Here is a 20,404-nt window from a genome sequence, read left to right on the forward strand (position 1 = left end):
CAGTTACACGGTAGCAACTGTAAAGCACACTTTCAGAAGTTTCTACACTTTTTCTTCATCTATGCATAGCTGCTACCTCAACAAAACAACCTACACCTTTGTTACACCTTCTTCTTGCTAATCCTGAACAGATCCTGGTACCAAAACCCATGCTAGAGGTAACCAAGGAACAGATCAACATCACAAGTTCTCTCTCATGGGCCAATTAGCTCGACAGTCCTCTTCTGAAAGATCATTTGAACTGCTCCAAAGAACAGCTGAGACTTCAACTTTTGCTCTAAGTCATTCAGTTCGACTAAGTGGTCACAAACATGGTTTGCTACAGAAGTCTTCTTTAGTGGGTACCTGTGTTTATGCAATCTTTAATCATAAAGACAGAGCCTGTGGTTTGGCTGGTAGCACTACACACTTTCTTGGCCGCAGTTCCAGACGCATCAGGACCTTGCACACCAAGGGACTGCTCCAAACCTGGGGACTCCTCTGCCTGTTTCTGGTATTGTACCAGGGTTTCCTTGTTCTCAATAGAAAAGCTGTAAACAGTTAGACAAGGAATTAATGACTGGGAGTTGTTTTCATGTTCCTAAGTTAATCATGACAAATCTATATGAAGTCAATAAAGGTATGAATTAAATGCTTCTGGTGGTGCTTGATAGTACCTGTAGAGTGCTCACATGCACATGTTTATAAACCGGCAAATTAGTAAAGCCAGGAGCACTCTGAATAATGTATTTGTTTCTCCATTCCCCTCCCTCTCACTTGACACTGTATTTTATATAGTCAGGTTTATAATCTTCATAGACAAGAATAGGAGGAGACTGAAGAAGTCATCAGCACTGAAAAGGCAAAACCAGGGTCAAACTCTGAACCTGTATGCCTCCTCCATCTCCAATCAGTGGTACTGTATCAGATTCCAACAGATCTCATTAAATTTTCCACTTTAAATATAGCATCGCAACTTTATGGACATTTGGGACATCAGATACTGATTGTCATGGTGACTTTGAACTTTCTAAACAGTCTCCTTACTGCAAAAGCACAAGGCAACACAATTCATACTCAGACTTTTCCATTAGTGGTACAAGTTCTAGAATATACAGTTGAGTAAGTTACTCGGTTCAGAAGAAACAGTGAGCTACACGTGGGTTTTTTTGTTTTGTTGGTTTGTTTTTTTACTACAATAACAGTTTTTAAAAAGAAATATATTCTTGAATAGATTAAAATTAACAATATGACAGTGTCTAGAAGCTAAATCCCTGTTCAATTTTTTTTTTAATGTGAAAAAAAGGAGGCCTATAGAGTATTCAACACAGCTAATGTTTAAGGACTTCAAAATAAGTATCCCAATTCAGAAGATACATTCCCAATTCTCAGCTAAAAGCTTGTCCATTTATAACAATTACAAGTTTCTGTATTCCTTGTTTCTAATATTTAATATCTATTAATAAAACCCCAAACCAGCAGCTTTTTCTGCATGTTGGTAATCTATTTATTATTTGTTTGCTTTCATTTTTAAAAGTATTTCCCAATCCTTTCCATCCCCTTACAGCCCTGCTTATTAACTATCTTCCTGATCAGGATAAAATATGAACATACCGTGCACTGGTGGATAGATAGCATAATTACCACTCTGCACTCTTACACAGGGAAGAGATCTATACACAATCACCCCGCAGCCAGAGTTTGGGTGCATTGTGGGTTCCACCAGGCCCTGTCTGCTCTAGACTGACACTAATATTCACTGTTCTCCTATGAGCAGGCTTGTCAGTAATGAGAAGTGAAAGCACAGCCAAGAAACCTTTTAAAGATTTCTGTGACTTGTAATCAATAACGCCATGAATTATAGATCAGTTCCATGCAGGGATTTATTTGAAAGCCTTTCCCTGTGGGGACTTAAGTAAATGCACAAGCCTGACTCACCAGTCTGCCAAAGGTCTGGCTAACACTGAATGAAAGGGTTGTTGTTTTTTTTTTTTTTAATTCATATAGATATATATTTGTCTTTAACTGCATTTGTTTTTTTCTGAAGCAAATTAGATTTTTTGTTGATCTGAACCTGCTTTGGAAGACTGCTGTTCTGAGCAGCGTGGATACTGCTGGGCCCTCGTCTGCGCTGCTCAGCTCCGCCGGCTCAGCAGGAAGCAAATGGGGACACCGGGGATGCAGTGCCTGGGGAACAGGAGGCCAGTGCTTTCTCAGAACAGTCTGAACTCCTGAATTACCTCTGGCTGTGGGCATTTTACATGACACCTCTACGCTTCAGTTTAAGCATAAAATTAAGGCCCATGTCGTACAAAAGCCTTCTGTGGCTAAATCCTACGTGAAAGACAAACCTGCTCTGAGGGGTTAAGTGATACACAGGCTTAGAGCCAGAGGATGACAAAGGAGTGAATTTCACCAATTAAATCAATACATTTCTACTCATTCCATATGGGTATTTTGAAGTTTAATTAATATATAGTTGCAAAGTGTTTTGAGTTTGTAGTTAAAAGCCATCATGAAAATGTGAATTATCATTAGCAGTTGTGTGGCATCATTTAAAAATATCCTGGTTATTAATACTCTGTAAATCAACTTGCCTAGACCTGATGTCAAAGCTACATTTGTTCCTAACCTTGCAATGACAGGCCACAGTCCCACAGACTTAAATAACACTGCTTAACATTTTATAGTGCAGATAGTCATAGTGAAATATGTTTACTTGCTTGCACAAAAATGCAGAGTTTAGAATTAATATAGAAAGCCTGCAAGGATTAGCTTTCTTAAAGCACAGAGGATTGTGACACAATGCAAGAGCACAGAGCCATTCTAATGAAAGCACAACTGCCTTAGGAACAAATATTACTCCACCTTTTGCACACAGGATTAAGTTATTACCCAGTGCAGCCTCTTCCATGTGCAATAAGCTCATGATGGCAGACCAACATGGCTTTTTTCAGCATGAAACAGACTTGTCCAACTTCTAATGATAAATCCAAATCACAGTACCACATGATTACATATACAAGTATATAGACACAGACAGATGTATGTATACACAGACTCTCTAAATTTCAGGATTAAGGCTCAGATTTAGCTTGTTCTATTGAAGAAGTTATTATTCATGACATACAGAAGTACTGAGATCATAATGTAACTCCCTGTAACCACCAGGAGTATTTTTATTTATCTTTTTTTAACATCAGAAGCAGTCCCTGATAAACAGTACAGGTGGTGTAAATACCAACTCAAACAACTTTCTGGTAAAATTCAAGATTTCACTTAAAACACTTTCCCTCTGCACAGAAGGGTACTTCTTTTTAAAGAATGGAAAAATCTGAAATAAATACACTGTTTCTTATTGAGATATTGAAGTGATGAATGTATTCTACCCGAAGAATTTAGTAAGTAGTATGGAAAGGATCTCCAGCTATGGATCCAGACACCTTAATTTACTTGGTGCTATTCACATACCTTGCAATAAGCTGGTCCCTGCCCCGAGGAACTTACCGTTTTGGACATGAGATGGTAGGTTGGACATATGGAGGACACACAAATACAACAGCAAGGCAATATTGGTCAGAATGACAAGCAGCGATCTTGATGCATCAACTGCTTTAACTCAGAGGTTTTTGAAACTTATCATTATAAATCTCCCTCTTGGGAGCATTTAAAGCTCACACAATTATCTAGGACATAACTGCTTCCATCTTCTCCACTAGATTGGTTCTTCAGCTACCGCTGTGGAAAGGGTTTTTACTTACCCCTCATATTTCTTGCTTTGTTTAGTCTTTAGCTGGACATAACTCTCTCTATTCCCTGACACATCAGGCCTTTCTGGGTGGTCTGCAGACTTTGCTGAGGAGGAGTATAACTTCGGGTTAGAAGTAAGTCTCATTGTCTTCAGCTTTATTGCTTTTTCAGTTGCTGGGCTCCTTGTAAGCTAAAAGGAAATGGTAACACATAAGGTTTCACCTGGGTTCCTTAGCTGTAGCACGAGCCGACTTCAATTATTATCCCCTCAAAAAACCCACCGAGACATCTAGTGACTGTGACTTAATAACCTCTTGCTTCCCAGCCAAATTATGCAGCTTTTCCTGAAGTTGTGATGTTGAATACCGCATCCTTAAGATTTCTCTTTGCTGCTTTAATAAAAGCTTTCTTTCTTGATGGGCTGCCCTGTAGATGTTTTGCAGGTGCTGGATTTCTGCCTACACAAAGCAGAAAAGGAAAGGAGCGTAAGAGCTAAGATAAAAGATAAAAGAGACCTACTTAAAAATGTGTATAGTATTTCTTAACATAAGGCACTACTACTCACAAAACATCCTGAAAATTCAATATGCAGGTTTTGTTCTTTTTTTGTAAAAAAATTTTTTGTAGTTTTATTTTTCACTAATGCTGACTGGGGTTTACCTGTGAAAACTAATGACAGGTTAGGGGATATTTCACTGCCTGGGAAATAGGGTGTCTCAGAGGTGAGACCTTTGGAAATGAATTATCTTCAGGTCATTCAAAACTACAGGATGCTTGTGGTTTGCACAGGAATTCCTTGAAGTAAAGGAGAGGCTTGTACTACATAGCGAGTAGGACAGAAATTTTCTGATTACCAAGTGTAATTATGAGCCCAGCACTCCTCTCAGTAGCAGGAGAATTGAGACTATAAAATTAGCTGTCAGATTAATTTAATATATTTCAACATCAGAAGCATAAATCTGCATAAATCAGTGGAAACCTACATTATATGACCTGTTTGTTGTGGCACAAATAGAAAAATCCACCATAACAGTGGATTAGCACAAAAAAAAAAAAAAAGGTGTTTTCTTTTCTCCAAGATTTACAGACTGCTGACTTTGGCACAAAAAAATACCTCGCTGAATGTAGGAAGCAAAACAGAATAATGCATGTAAATGACATCAGTGGCTTTTTTTAAAAGCAAACCCCACTTGCTTCAGCAGCTCCAGGCACCTCCCTGTGTTGCACCCTCCCACTGTTTATAAGATGAAATCCAGCTCCTCTTGCTGCAGCATTACCTGCTCCTGTTTCAGCTCCATTAGGATTTTCCGCTGCTTTGCAGCCATGGCAGAGGCTCCCTTACTATCTTGCAGGTTTTCCAGACAGCTGGAGACCAGAGAAGGATGGGGATCATTATCAGATAATTAAATGTCATGAATTTAATGCTCTTCAGACAATAACGCCAGGGATAGGATCAAAGCTCCTCTCAAAGCAGCTGTAAAAGCAGCAGTAGCTACGGAAGGCTCTGCAGAAAGTTCTGCTAGACTCAGAGGACATCTCATGCCTGGGCCTCTCCCAAGGCAGCCAGACTTCCCTGAGCACTCAGTACACAGCACCAAGTGGTGAGGGATGCCATGCACCGGGCGGGGGGGCTCAAACTGTACCTCACGGTGCCTCAGCCCAGTCAGCGCTGAGGGACGCCTCGCACAAGGGGGCTCACACCATCCCCAACGGCACCTCAGCCCAGTCAGCGCTGAGGAGGGGCTCAAACTGCACCTCACAGTGCCCCAGCCCAGTCAGCGCTGAGGGACGCCTTGCACAAGGGGGGGCCACACGCCCCTGATGGCACCTCAGCCCAGTCAGCGCTGAGGAACGCCTCACACAAGGGGGCTCAGTGCCCCAGCCCAGTCAGCGCTGAGGGATACCTTGCACAAGGGGGCTCACACTGTCCCCAACGGCACCTCAGCCCAGTCAGCGCTGAGGAGAGGCTCACACCACACCTGAAGGAGGCTGCAGTAGGGAGCTCAATCATGCTCTGGAGGCAATAAAACTGTGCAGGCTCCTCTCCTTCTGCTTTACCTGCACTTATCTGTAAGAGAAGGATTTTATATTTGCTCTCTTCCCCTGAGCCGGGACAGTTTTTCTTCCTTTGAGCAGGCAGCGGCACCTCCACTTCCCACTGAAGGGCCTGTCCCCATCAGGGCAGGCCTGTGGTGTCCTGCCCACACGTCTCCCCCTCACCGTTTCTGGTGGCCCAGCCAGGCCAGCTCAGCCCCAGCTTTTTCCCGGAGAGCTTTTTTGCGGAGCTTGAGGAGGGCAGCCTGGTGTCGAGCTCGCAGCTCTTCTCCCCTCAGACACTGCTCCACCATGGCCAAGCTGAAATGGCAGAAGGTGCTGGAGCCTCCGTAGTGCCGGCCAACTTCGCTCCACTGGGGACAGAGCAGAGCATCATGTTTATTGGAGAAGTGCCGTGTGGGTGACGAGCTTGACATGGGACTAAAAGCCAAAAAAACCCCAAAGACAAACACCCCACACACTAGTACGAGAGCTGGTGTTACCCGGCTGTTGGAGCTGGCCTGTTCGCTGCTCTCTTCAGAGTCATCCCCTGCACAGGTCTCCCCATGGGGCAGATTCACCAGAGGTGGCAACAGATTCAAGGTTTGATGGTCATGCAGCGGCTCCCCTTGCTCTGCCAGCAGGGATTCTAAGGAGAAGATTTAAAGTCACCGTAAGTAAAATATTTCTCTGTAACAGAAGGAAAAAGAGACCCCAGAAACAGTTCCCATCATACATGAGTTAGCATCCATTCCTGAATTCAAGGCACCTTTGCAAAGACTCGGCAGCCAGACCTGCGCACCACCCTCAGTGGGAGCCTGAGGAGAATCACCCCACAGCCGTTCACTTACAGGAACAAGTTATGAACACTAACCTCACTTTCAAGTGAAATCATGGTAAACAGGTAAAAAGAAAAGAGGGGCCTATAAATAGGGTAAATAACTCTCAACTCCCAAAATTATTTTCTGGAGAAGAGTCAGGAGTACAAAGGGAGACCACTATGGTTTAAATATGCGTAATGAATGTAAGTATTGAGGTCAAAATTTTCAAACTCAGCTAGCAAATTAGTGAAATTTGTGATTGCGTGTCCCAGCCCCTGGATGCTGTGCTGTTTCTCATGCCATCCTAGAAAGTGTTGTTGTTTGCCCAATACCACTAAGTCCTTTAACTTAGTGTTTACCTTCTTGAAGCACTGAGCAATATGAATCCCCTCCTCCCAGAGATTTTCTTTCTCCCACTATTTTGGGATCCACTGGACTGTGATCTCTTTCTATCTTCAATGCAGATTGTTTCAGTGAACGCATCTCTTGATTACTGAAGGTAAGAAAGAAAGGAAATATTTTCTTACTGCAGTCAGAGATACTATTTCAATTCCTAGCAAAGTCCTCTGTGGAGGCTGAATCTTTTTCAAACTAGCATGGTGCTCATTTTTATGCAATATTGGAAGTTTTATCTGTGCAAAGGTGCCTTTCTGGTAATTGTATCCATAAGACTCTAGAAGAAATTCTCAAGTCTTTAATCTATGCCACTTCAAATGAACATAAAAATGTGCACATACAATATTCTCATTCATACCAAGGTATATGATGGTAAAGCAAAATGAGGAAAATTCTGTTTTCCCCACAAGTTTCAAAGGGGCTTCTACCTTTTAAAAAAAATGCAAAATCTCCCATGACATTGGAAAGGTGTTTATACTGTGGTTTGCGCATAAATCGGAGTAGAAAGCCTGTATTGCAAAGATGGATACTTCACAGCAGAGATCTGAATGGATAAAGTGGTTAGGCCATAGTCTTAAAGACAACGTGATGGCCACGTAAGGTGTTCTTAAGTGACTTGAAATGAACATCCATTTTAGAAACACCATAGTGCAAATGCTCTAGAACCCCAAGTCAGCCATATAGGCAAACCATGGCTAAACCATCAGAGTGCCTCGGTGTATACTTCCTCCTGTACCTGCCAGCTGCGTTGTCACCTTCCGATTGGTATCCTCTCCACATTTGCTCTGTGTGGTCCAGTCTTGGCACAGAAGAATAACTGCCTTTGGAGCTACTACACTCCTGCAAACACAGAAATTGTCTGTAGACCTGAATGATCCATTTGAAAGGCAGAACTTTTAAGCCTTCTTCCCTCATCCTCTTGGGAAAGCCCTTCGTTGTAGATAATGCTTTTCATATAGCAATAATTCCTAAAGAGTTGGATTAACTAATGAGCTGGATACTACTCACAGTGACAAAGCTGTGTGGGCATATGGAAGTAAGGTAGTATAACAGCTCACAAACTGTTGTGTATTTAGAGCTGCTTTCATGGGAGTCAGGGTACTGTGTTCATCCTAAGGGCTTTAAAAAAACCAAAACAAACCCAAACATACAAAGATCACTTCTGTCTGAGCTGTTCAAACATATTGAGAGACATTAATCAAGCTAAAGTATCCTCCAAAGCAGATACCCTCAATGATGTAACGAGAGCTTGGAATTGCACATGAGGTCTGAGCTTGTGTTTATGCATATGGGGCTAAATTCTTATTCTAACAAATAGACACAGAAGTCCATCAGCTCCTAGCTGACTTCAGAATCTGAGGCTGGAAGGTAAACAACAAATAAACAGCATGCTAAATTGTTGGGTTTTTTTTTTTTTGAAAGGATACTTTTTGGTCAAGATTAGCATCTCACTAGGCTCATGTCTGAGCAAGTATCACAGTAATTATCTCTTGAGAACTTAAAATCCCTTCTCTTGATTTTACAGCAAACCCAGCCATAGACACCAAAAGCTGCAGTACCTAAGTGATTTCAGATCAACAGTCCAAATGACAGCCTAAGGGACTCCGTTACCTGAGAGACCTGGGCACTTCCAAAAACTTACCCTGATCTATAGTTTTTATCAGTTAAAAACCCCTTTTGATTAAAGGACTCTAAGTGAGGAAAAAAAAGCAGGGACTGGAGGAACATTTTGCTGAATCCAGAAGCGGTAACACAGGATCTGAAATGGTAACTTACCTCTGAATTGTGCTGAAGCAGGTCACGCAAAAACCTCTGGCTTTCTTGAACCTCTAGCTTTGCTTTCTCCCTCAGCACTGTAAGCTGCTGTTGCTGCTGGAGCTGATGGACCTGCGTTAGGAAAGAACACGCCATAAATGATATTTTTAACCAAGTTGCACGATTCCTCAGAGCTGGGGGACAAAGGGCAGCAAACTCAAGAGGAGGCAGCATAGGTATTGTGCAGCCAACTCCTGTCACATCCTGCTGCCTTTGGAAGGCAGTACAAATGCTTGCTTTGGCTGCAGCAGAGCGATGCATTCTTGCCTACCAGTGCTAGACCAGGACCTCCAAATAACAAACTAAAGCTAGTACCTCTCCTTTACAGCTACATGGGGTTTATAGACCTGATGCAGAGTCAGCTGATGCCAACTGATTATAGCCTAAACACACCTGAATCCGGGGATACCTTTTTACCTGGGATAGCAGAACTTGAACGAATCCGGGGATACCTAGCACCTTTTTACCTGGGATAGCAGAACTTGAATTGCTCTTTCCTTGTTGCATAGGTTGCTTACCGTACCTTCAGTTTGTGAGCGAGTAGTAGGGAGGTTTGCCTCAAATTGTCCAGATGGCTCCTGCATTTCTCTTCCAGTTCTGTGCAGCTAGGGTCTCCCTCACCTGCAGAAGCTTGGGAAATAGATGGTAACAGTCACCATTTCTTAATTAAAAAAATCTGTGCTCCATTTAATAGGTGCCAGCTGAAGAAAGTATCAGAGTCAACCAGAGGGAGGCAGTGGAAGTAGATTCCTTCAGATTCCAGTTGCTGCCCTGAAAATGTGTTTCTACACTGCCAAAGTCCTTTGGGATTTAAGCATTTGCTAAGTGTTTTGCCAGCAGGGCTGACTTGCTGGGTCACCATTGAGGCCAGTATACCTTGTAAATAATCTAACAGTATCATGGTATTTTCAATGGGGTACCAGGGCATCTGCTTCTCAGCATTCTTTGCTGCATTTCAGGCCTGACTGTACTTCTCAAAACACACCCGAGTCCTAATACATAGACTTAAACAAGGGATCATCAAAAGGGGAAGGGGGGATCTGTACATTGTTCCTAGCTGCATTTTCCTTTTGAATCCTCCCTGGGCCTATTTTTGGAAGCCTCCCAAATCTGACATCTGCCTTTATTCCTGGAATAACTTCTCTGCATACATTTACTTCTTCTACCATATCTGAAGAAGGAAAATGTCACTACCTACATCCTGTCAAGAAATGTTAGCATAAAGTCCTGCAAGTATTGGGGAGAGGGGAAGAGGTAGGACTCAAGAGGGCCTATGGCAGGAAAGAGGAGGACTGGGGAGCAATTCCCATTCTAAGCCCAAAGTCCAGAGCGTGGGTTATTGCCACTCTTGTTCCCACTGCTCCTTTGCTGCACCAACAGGATCAGACCCACTTGTTACAAAAGAAGAAAAGCTTCCCAACCTGGTCACCTCTTTGGGAACTCTAGCAGCATTGCGCGTGCCCCCTCCATCTTTCCGTCTTGCAGCTTCTCCCTGTACAGGGGTGCGGGCTTGATTTCTCTCTTTTGTCACAGGGGGAGAGAAACCCGTGAAAAAAAGCTTTTGCTTTTAAGTGGGGAAAACAACTCTTGTTCCAGGTGCACCTATTTCACTGCTACTTCCTTATTGTAACTCTCCTGTCTGTCTTTTACAGTATAGGTGATGTAATGTTTACCAGTGATATGTTCTTGGCTGCTTTGAGCTTCTCAGATTAATTGCTAAGCTTATGCAAACAGGTTGCGTGTTTACTCTGTGCTGTGCCACTGTCACAGCAATCAGAGTCATAAATGAATTGAAGTGTGGGTCATAAATAGAAATAGGTTTGACTTGGAAACTTCAGATAAAATCTGTATCCCTATCCAGATTGTCTGAATCCAAATTACCCCATGCCTCAGGAGAAGCCCACGACATGCAAGGTTTGTTTGTGCTTTAAATACTGAAGGATCTTTAACATGGCAGGAGCAGAGACGTGGGCTTCTTTGCATGCCAGGATGTTTTTTGTGTTTACGTGGATGTGAGTGAAATAAAATGTTAATGCTTCAAGGCTGATGCAGATTTTCTATTAGAATGGTGCTGTGTTTTTATAAACAGCCTGATTGCAAATTTCACTTACCTCTTACAGTATTACTATAGGAGGCTTTTCTTAACCCCCTACTTTTCAGAATCAAAAGATTGGATGAAAATCTCATCTCTTACTTCAGTAATGCATATCTCCTGGTTCTGGAAGGTTGTTTGAAAAGGCAAAATCATACTGATTTACCTAGAAATCCCATGCCCAATGAAGAGTTCATCCTTTTAAAAGGATTTTTGTTTTTATCCCAATCTTTCTAATTTTGAGGACTGATTCAGCCTCTTTAATGCTTATAGTTACCAGAGATGATTGTGTGAAATGGTCTATTTAGGAAAATCCTGTGGGTGAAAGAGCTGTTGTTTCTACAGGGAAGTTTTATTACTGGTTTTAAGCAATGTAATAGAAAAAAGGCAGGTGAATGGTTCTTCAGCGTGTATACAGACAGCTCATCACTTTCAAAAGCCAGATGAGGATGCCTCCTTCAATATTAACAAATAAGGTCATTTTATAAAAAAAAAATTACAAGCTAAATTTATTGATGCTAAGTTGTCTGAGTAGCTTTTAATACTGATATTTGGGCCATTCTGAAGTACGATAACCTATTAGGATATAGTTTAAAACTGGCAAGTATTTTCAATTTGTGCCTCAAACTGAACAATGTTATTGTTCTGCTCAAAGCCTGACCAATGGTATTGATCTCAAAGCGAACAAAAAGTTTGTTCTGATCTGTTTTCACTCCTTTTGAACATAATTTTCCTAATTGTGGCTATTTCCAGATGCATTTCTTGTGTTGCAATATCCTGCGTTACAGAAAATACCATCTGGCTAAACTTCATGTCCTCTTACATTATGATGAATGGCATTTTACTGCATATCCAGATAGCTTCAATGTACATACACTCTGTCTTTTTAAAAAAATGCTATTTATTAAATCACTTTCCGCTGCACCTGCAGAATCTCAGTAAAGCCCTGTAGAATCTCTGTGACATATAATTAAAAAAGCTGGGCTAAAAGTCTCATTTTTCTAATCACTTGAAGCTAGGCAGAAGCACTTACTGCTGCTTTATTCAAGGAGAGCTTTTTCTCTTTCTGCCCATGTCAGCAATCAGTCCAAAACAGTTATTACAAAAATACATACTTGCAACTTTAGATGTAAGCACAACTTTGACTACATTATTGCCTGGAAGTGTATGAAGATGGGGTGTAAAGAGTCCTGAAATGCTGCTGTGCAATGGAGCAACAGATCCAGAAGGAATTGACCCATTTGACACCCAGGTCACGGCAATCCTTCTCCTCTCCAAAATTACTGTGCTAGCTCAATTGCTTTATTATTTTAGGATGCTCTTCAGGTAAGGGAAGGGATGGGTGAAATAGCACCCAGGCACTTCAGCACCTTGTTAGCGTGCAGGAACTGAGCTGTAGTGATGACAGGTAAATAGAGATACAGAAAAGAGGTTTGCTGACTCCCGATCACAGCTGAGATATGTAGCACAGGCGAACAGCATGGCTGTTTGGCCCTTCTTCAGCAAGACCTGTGAGCCAAGAGCAATCCCTAAGCAAGAGGCACTAAACTTGAAGGCTATACTTGTTTACACAGGAAAATCAATGGGCTCATCTGCATTCTTAAGTACCTCGGAGAATCTGTATTTCCACGCCTGCTGAATCAGTTTCTTCTTTCCTCTATAAATACATCTGGTATCTCACTTGTCATTGAAGAGTTGCTGCTTGCTAAACAAGGGGATTAATGTGGCCTGTGCTGCTCCTGTCCTCCACATATTTTGTGTTTATAGCTAAATCCTCTAGTGCGGAGAGTTGGCCAGATTTCAGCTTCCCGACAGATGTTGCAGCACACGGCAATACCTCACCATGCTGCTGACCCTTCCACATGCGGCATGTCACATACAAAGCAGCAGAGCAGCTCTTGCTTCAGGCTAGCAAGAGAGAGCTAGGCCTGAATCTGCACCTAACCAGAACCCTGAATTTCCATGGAATGTTTCTTCTATTGCTCATCAATTATACTAAATTCCCTCAACCCACTAAACTTGCAATAGGGATACCAAAGCCCCGACCTGTATGGCAAAGCAACACCGGACTGCACAGAGCAAGAAGTGCAGGCGTGTGTCCACACGCTTTGCAGTGGTAGTTTACACGTAACAGCACACTATGGAGTAGTAGCACGGAGAGTGACAAAGTCCTGACTTCTTGTGCACACACAGGCTATAGGACGATTTATCAGCCAGCTAACAAGCAGTGCAAATACAGTCTCTGAGGGTATGGAAAGAAACTAGTTCCGAGGGAGAAAACTGGTATCAAAGGAAGTGAGAGCAATTCTCAAGAGCAATTCTCGTGTTGCCTGTCACAGAGTCACGAAGCATGCTACACTTCAACGCTGCCATCATTGCAGACTGCTTGAGAGATGTTTGGAGGCTGATGATGGAGCTCTCTGGAGCTTCACCAGGCAGAAGCTTTGTAAAATACAAATGGCAGTGTAGGATTTTGAAGCAAAATGCAAAGAGCTGTCTTATCTCAAAACTATCAATCAGAGGACAATTAGCTGAAACCATGCCGTTACACTTCTTCGCTGATTCCACTAATTTAATCATTTCTCCCTCTGCTACAAGCAAGAAGGCAGCTCCCTCTAGTGATGTGAGAAAATACGTCAATCAGCAGTTAAGGGGAAAGATGTTACGTATGAATATATTTTCTTTGTAATCCAGGTTAAAATTCTGTATTTTAAGAATAATGGAGAGCATGCCATTTGCTTTCCGAATGCCAATTACTTTACACCAGTAGCTATGCTTAAGCTTCAACATTTAGACAATACTTTTTTAACAATGAATTTCAGCTTAAACCTTGTTGTCTCTCAAATACAGAAAAGGAAAAACTAAGAGTCTGGCCTGATGAAATGAGCTCTCTGGCTCATTCAGTCCAATCTGGCTCATAACCCAATTGCAAGGCTGTAGGAAGGGGCACAGGCAAAATGTTTTTTTAAATCACCTAGTTCTCTTATTTAATAACGATACAGAAACTTGGGTACTGTGGGCTGTGCTCAGAGGGTGTGCTGCAGTATCAAGGAAAGTATAGCTCATCTCCTCAGCTCCCTGTGGAAGAGACCTGGAGGTCTGGCAGGAATGATGGAAAGATTTTATGTAGCGGTGTCTTTGAGATAAGCAGAATGTGCAAACCACTTCCTCATCAGCTCACTTGGTTATACCAAGTTTTGTGCCTAAACTGATTAGAGATGCATATAACAGCTATGCGAAATACTTTCCAGTGGTGCCGGTGGAGATGATTTGTATTCATCGCAGCACGAGCTTATAGCATTTGCAATTCTGAATTTTATACTGGCTGAGGTTAAAAAGAAAATTCAACTGTTCAGAACAGGTTCACTGTCTTACTCCAGGCAATAAATAGTTACAAATATTTTGTGAATATCTGCTTCTTATACTGTGTTTTATTATGTTTGAAAATGAATTTGTTATTTTGCCAAGTATGTTTACTACAGAAAATTTTTCATGTCTTTGGCATAGCAATTAGCGGTTAGGTGATGCATGTGTCTTTAAAAGGTAAATATTTATATTTTGCAGCAGTTGTATAATTACACATCATTATGCTGCATGCGCATGGTGACTTCTGTGTTCTGTGAAAGAGAACAGAATCAACTGCTGGTGTGATGCATTATAGCAGACAATACAGCCTTGCGTCTGAATGCCCTTTTCCTGCTAAGAGTGGTGAACAGATCCACTTGTGACCCATATTTCAAAACCACATTGTCTTCAGAGTGACAGTTCTGTGCCTCATCTGCAGCAACATGGCCCGTAGTGGAACTGCTGGCTTACAGTCAAACCTTGGGCTTGAGCTCACTCAAACGCTGTCAGCTCCCGCAGATGCTCAGAGAAGGTAAAGGTTTCTCCTGGCATAGACACCAGGCAGCAGTTCCTATTGTTCGTGTGGTGAATGGTGGATGGCAGGGTCTTTTTGCCAGATAGCTTCCAGAATTGGGGCCCTTAGTTATTAATATTAAATAAATACAATGTCTTTCGCTTATGGGAAACACTTCAGACCACGGACTTACTGTTCAATCATGTAAGATGCCCTCCTAGTCCCTGGGGAGAAGCATAGTAAACAATGCTGGCTTCTCCACCACCTCAAAATCCAATATTATGTATAAAATTTTGTGAGGAAAACAATGAAGAATCCTTAATAAAAGCAAAGGCTTTTTGTAAGTACCCTCTTTGAGGAAAGGTTATCTGATCTTGTTCTTTTGTCTCAGAAAAGCTCTTAAAACAATGCACCATCTGCTACTGTTTGGTGGAAGCAAGCAGAGATCTCTTCAGACAGAGCAGCCTGCATGCTACTGTTTGCCATTTAACCCTTTTGGCCACAAACTTTCCCTTGTTTCTATGCAAACATTTGTTCTGAGCAGAAGGGGTGATGCCCTGCACCCCACCCTTGCCTTGCCCAGCCCTGCAGGATCCTTGAGCAGATCTCTCCATTCAGCCTGCATCCTTTGTTAACCCCTGTAAATGTTCCATGCCTTGATGTCTCTTGCTGTACAAGTAGGATAATATCCCACACTTATCTGATGTGGTAATTAGGAAGAATTAATTGCAAAGTTCCTTGAGACCTTCAGATGAAGCTGCAAGGTGCTGAAAACGGCTCCGATCTGAATGGGTTTTTTTCCATCGGGGGCCGTCTGTAGCTGTCGCTGCATCACTCAGCACAGGAGCAACCTGTGAGGTGACGCTCTGCTGAGTTGACACCTGTGAGACAGCACAGCACTGCACGGAAAAGGCAAAGCGTTTCTATTGCATTTTTTAGTGGGGTGTATCTGTTAAATTGGACGTGAAGGCTGCGGGGACATTTTTTCATATATTCATTCTTCACCTTTGAAATCTAGAACGTGAAGCAGCTATTTGAAATTCCCCCTCACCCTAAAAGTTTTTTCAGTCCTAGTCAGAACCATGAGCAAGAATTCTCTGCAATGAAGGACTATTCATTTTTTGCAATTGCATAAGAAGTACCTTGGGAGGGCACTGAGTAACCACCGTGCTCTGACACTTTGGGAAATGCCACCTTACCAAAGTCCTGCTCAAAGTGGTCGTGAGTCTCAGGTCCAGGGCTCGGAGCGGCAGAGGGCTGTAACCCGAGGCTGACCGGTGTCCTCAGGCTCTCTCCAGGAGACTGGTTGGCAATTTCCTCTTGATCCTGGACTTTGAAAATAGTCTCACACCAGTAGTGATTCCCCTGAGCTGTGAGCTCTCTCTGCGGACTGTGTCAAGGTAATGACAACAATTACTCAGAGTTTTTGAGATCATGCATGAGTATAAGCAATCTTTTGGACTAAAAAATGGTTATTTCATTTTAACAAAGCTGTCATTTATTAAATTTTGTTAAATGGAAACAAAAGATTCACTGAAAAGTCATACCTGCCAATGTACAAAATCCCCCTTCTTGTACCTTGATGTTGTCAGGAAAGCTAATAATACTCGTCTTTACCTACTCTAAATACTGCTCAGAAAGAGCTGGATATTTTTCAACCTGGTGGAAAACAGAAACAACAACCTTGCAGTTTGAAGCTTAATTTATGAGGGCTGCATTGTACAATCTGTGCCATTGTTAGGACTTGGTTGCACAATCTAGCTCTGAACCTTGGCACAGTTTTCTGAAATCTTTTTAGAAACACAAAGTACTGATCTCTGTTCCAGCGTTTCTGGGACGTGCGCTGAGCACGGCTATGACCCAACTAAGATTTGCTATATATACTTTAATGTTTCAAAACAATGTCAGCACCAGGTCCCACAGTCCTGACGAAGATCTCAGGTAGCTGGTTTTGTTTTGTTTTGTTTTGATCTGTAACTATCTGAGCTTAACTAAAAAGATTAGGAAGGAAGGTGTGAAAATGGGCATTTGTTGATCAAGCCTCAGCTGAAACACAGGCACTCAGGACACTGAGACACATTGAAATGGTGACAGATGTTTTCTTTTTTATACAGAAAAATGAATGTGGAAATTTTTTTTTTATCGACAATCAGCTTAGGGAAATCTCATTTCATTTTTCTCATTAATAAGCTTTTTTTTTTTCCATGACCCAGAAACTGCTAAAACGATTAGAACAGCTTCCACTAACGCATCTTGGATGTAGTCTTCAGAAAGTGGGAGCAAAGGTAGATGAGAGAGAAAGAGAAGAGGTAACAGGGATTTCTTAAAAAGCAGTTCTAATATTTGTTGGGCGAATGTGCTGAGTATTGTCTCTGCATTTGTGTTGTGTTAGTTTTTTAGTCAATGCCACTGTTTCCTTTGGCTCTTGAGAAATGCCTGCTTCTGTTTGGAAAGACTGATGTCAAGGCCCGAATCCAACCCTGCCTGTTTCCTGGGAAGGCTACTGCCAACAGCAGTGGAAATCAATGCAGATTCTACAGAAAATACTGAGATTACACAGGAGTGGCCAGCAACCCCTCTCCTCCAGACACAACCAGCTCTGCAGCGGGCATAAACCGTCACGATTCCCAGATGAGGCTCTTTGGATTTGCACCAGCTAAAGAGAAAGCATTATTGGGTCCACAGTAGGAGGCAAAGCTGTGATCTAACAGCTCAGGACGTCAGGCCTCTGCCTGGCGGCTGCTTGCTCTGCCCTAGCCCGTGAGGCTGCCCAGTGCACTGAACTTATAGCAAAAGTGTTACGATCTTTTTGACTCTCAAGAGATGCAGAATGTAACAGAAAGCCACTTCTATAGGCAACTGGATCAAAATAGGGATGAAATTGCATACACATTTTCTGGCAGTTTGGAGAATTCCCATCAGTGAGTCATCTGCATTAGCAACAGACCTCCGTCAGCCGCCCCTGCGTGCTGCAGAGCAACCGTGCATGAAATGGGAACATTTCTTATGGAAAGAGGCACCTGCGGGATTTCTTGCATGAACATGAGTCGGTGTTTTCACAGCTATAATTAAATATGTAAACACAAAACTGTGCTGTCGAAATGGGCTGTGGATAAGATTATGTTCAAGAGCGCTGATTTTGTAACACTGGATCTTTTATATTTGTGAACGAGGCTAGCAAACAGTTTTTAACAGGTGGCTTTGTTGAGATGAACTCTTGAAGAGAGTATCTATTGTAGCAACTGCGGACTCATTACTCATTACCACTGCTACCAACAGTGGAAGTCAGAGCATAGACCTAATTCAGCTGCTTTTACTATCACATTTTCTAACCTAGCTCTAGCTACACTGGTGATGAGCTATACAGGCACAGATTTACCAAGGGCTAAGAACACAGCGTTATCCCTACCTGTTAGCAGAGTCCTGTATAGTTTTGTATGCCAGTCAAGAGACAGGCTTCCTTCTCTCCCTACTAATGCTCCCCCATACGGAGTTCATGCACTCACAGTGCAAATGTGTCCGGAGCAGGAAAAATTATGACCCTGGAAAGTGTGTTCCCCAGTCACCTCCTTAACACGCGGGTGCTTCTTTACCATGTGGCTTTCTGTCTGATCAGATCGTAGATCTATGCCCTCAGCAGGCGTGTGAATCAGCTGATGCTGGAGCAACTTCAGGAGTAGCTTGATTATGGGAGCCTTGTGTTGTCCTTATTTGTGTGTGCTGCCCGCTGGTGTGTACAGGAGGACTCCCATCCACTTTTGCTTCCCGCGAGTGAGCGTGCAGGCTTCAGGACTAGGTGCAAAATTAGAATCTAGATCATATGCAAATGAAAGCTGAGGACAATTCAAAGACAGGCTTTTACTCTGAACCTTTGTATTATCTACTTTACCGGTAGCTAAGAAAGGGTTAGACATGGGGTGGTCTTTCCTTTATATCGTCCCCTTACTGTCACTACTGCTGCATCAAAGGGAGCCCTCAACCCACAAGGAGATGAGTCTGGAGTCGTTCACAATATAGCAACACTTTCCACTTCTAATCTCTAAATACTGCGATATTTTATCTGCAAGTAGCTCTCCTCATCTTTTGAAACAGCACGTGCAACAGGGTTGTGATTTATTGTTTGAGAGGTTTTATTGGTGTGGTTTTTTTCTGTGATGCTCTGAGGACTTTGTTTGACTCCGCTGCTCAAACACACGGGAGCTTTGCTTTCTCAGTAATTGCATTGTTCAGGAGATCAGTGCAATCTGTCTTATTTCTACTTTGTCTGATGCTTGTCCATTACAGCTGAGGGGCTATTCCCATCGGGGCCCACGGGGGTTCTGCACCTACCTTCCATTACTGTGAATTAAGAGTTGCATATAAACACGCACGCATCAAGACAAGAGTAATGGACCCCACCATTTTCTTCAGACTGGTGGGCTGCGCTTTCTAAGGTGCAGTGCATACGCAGCTCTGACTCTCTTCACTGCACGCTCTGAGTGCTGAGTGCTCATGTTTTATACATTTGCCATCTTCTGTGACAGAACAGCTCCATAATCCTTGCAACTGATCTCTCGGAGCAGAAATCAGCGCAACCTTTGTGAATGTGGCAGTTGTGCACAAAGAACAGGGTTTTAACTCAGTAATTCCAGTAATTACTGTTCATAACTTTGGTAAGCTGAGCTGTCTGGACTTAACTCTCCAATTTTCATTTTCCTCTTGTTTACTTTGCGTTGTAAAGCTGTAAACAATCTTCTTAAAAAGAATGCTGTGCCTTATATCCTGCCTCCAGTTAAAAGAACTGCTCTTCTTCCCACTAGAGCTTTCTGCAGTTTAACTGCAAGTAGGTTGGCACAGCCAGCTCGGTGCCAGGCACCAGTGAGCTGCCTGTTAAGGAGAGCCACGCCATCCCCACCTGGGCAGGGATCCTGCAGCACCGACACCTCATCCTTCTCTCTGAATGGGAAGTTGGGGACGCGGTGGCCAGTTTGCCGCACATATGTCCTTTCTTTGGTAATGCCTGTCCAGGTCATATTTAATCTTCCAGGGCTCAGGGGACTTATTCTCGAAGGGAGGACCTCTCTGCAGAGAGACGTGTGGCCTCTGCGCGGACTCTGGCTTTGTCCTTCTCTGCAGCTGGACAGGGGCACGGACTGGTTTGCAGTTAGCGATTGCGTCTGAACTAACAGGTCCCTTCATGGTCCTCCTTGTCACCAGAGATGTCCCACCTGGGGCAGTTACACAAATATCTCTTTGCTCTCTAAAATACAGGCTAAACGCAAAGGGTTTTCTATCGACTGCCATCTACATTAAACATTTAATTAATGTAGGCTGACTGAAAACAACCTACATTAATGTAATCCTTTTTTCTAAGCTTCCTGCTTCAAAACCTATTTTCCGTAATAATTACCATGCTCCGACATGTGTCTTGTTCAAGGAAACAATGTTTGTGAGTAGGCGTTGCTCCACATACACACGACCTGTAGAGCTGCAGTAATCAGAACTTTTCACCCACTTTTGGAGCAAAGTGAGTGAAAACAATTGCTAAAAGTTAATTCATAGTATTCAGTCGACTCTTTAATCCCCTGCGAAAAAGGAGATCGGTGGGGATTTACCTAGCTACTCATCATCAATTTATTCTTCTGCCAATGCCATATGTTAAAATAGCAAGGGGTTTAT

This window comes from Aptenodytes forsteri, unplaced genomic scaffold, assembly GCF_000699145.1.
Source record: "Aptenodytes forsteri isolate BGI_AS27 unplaced genomic scaffold, ASM69914v1 Scaffold68, whole genome shotgun sequence".
Lineage (NCBI taxonomy): Eukaryota > Metazoa > Chordata > Aves > Sphenisciformes > Spheniscidae > Aptenodytes > Aptenodytes forsteri.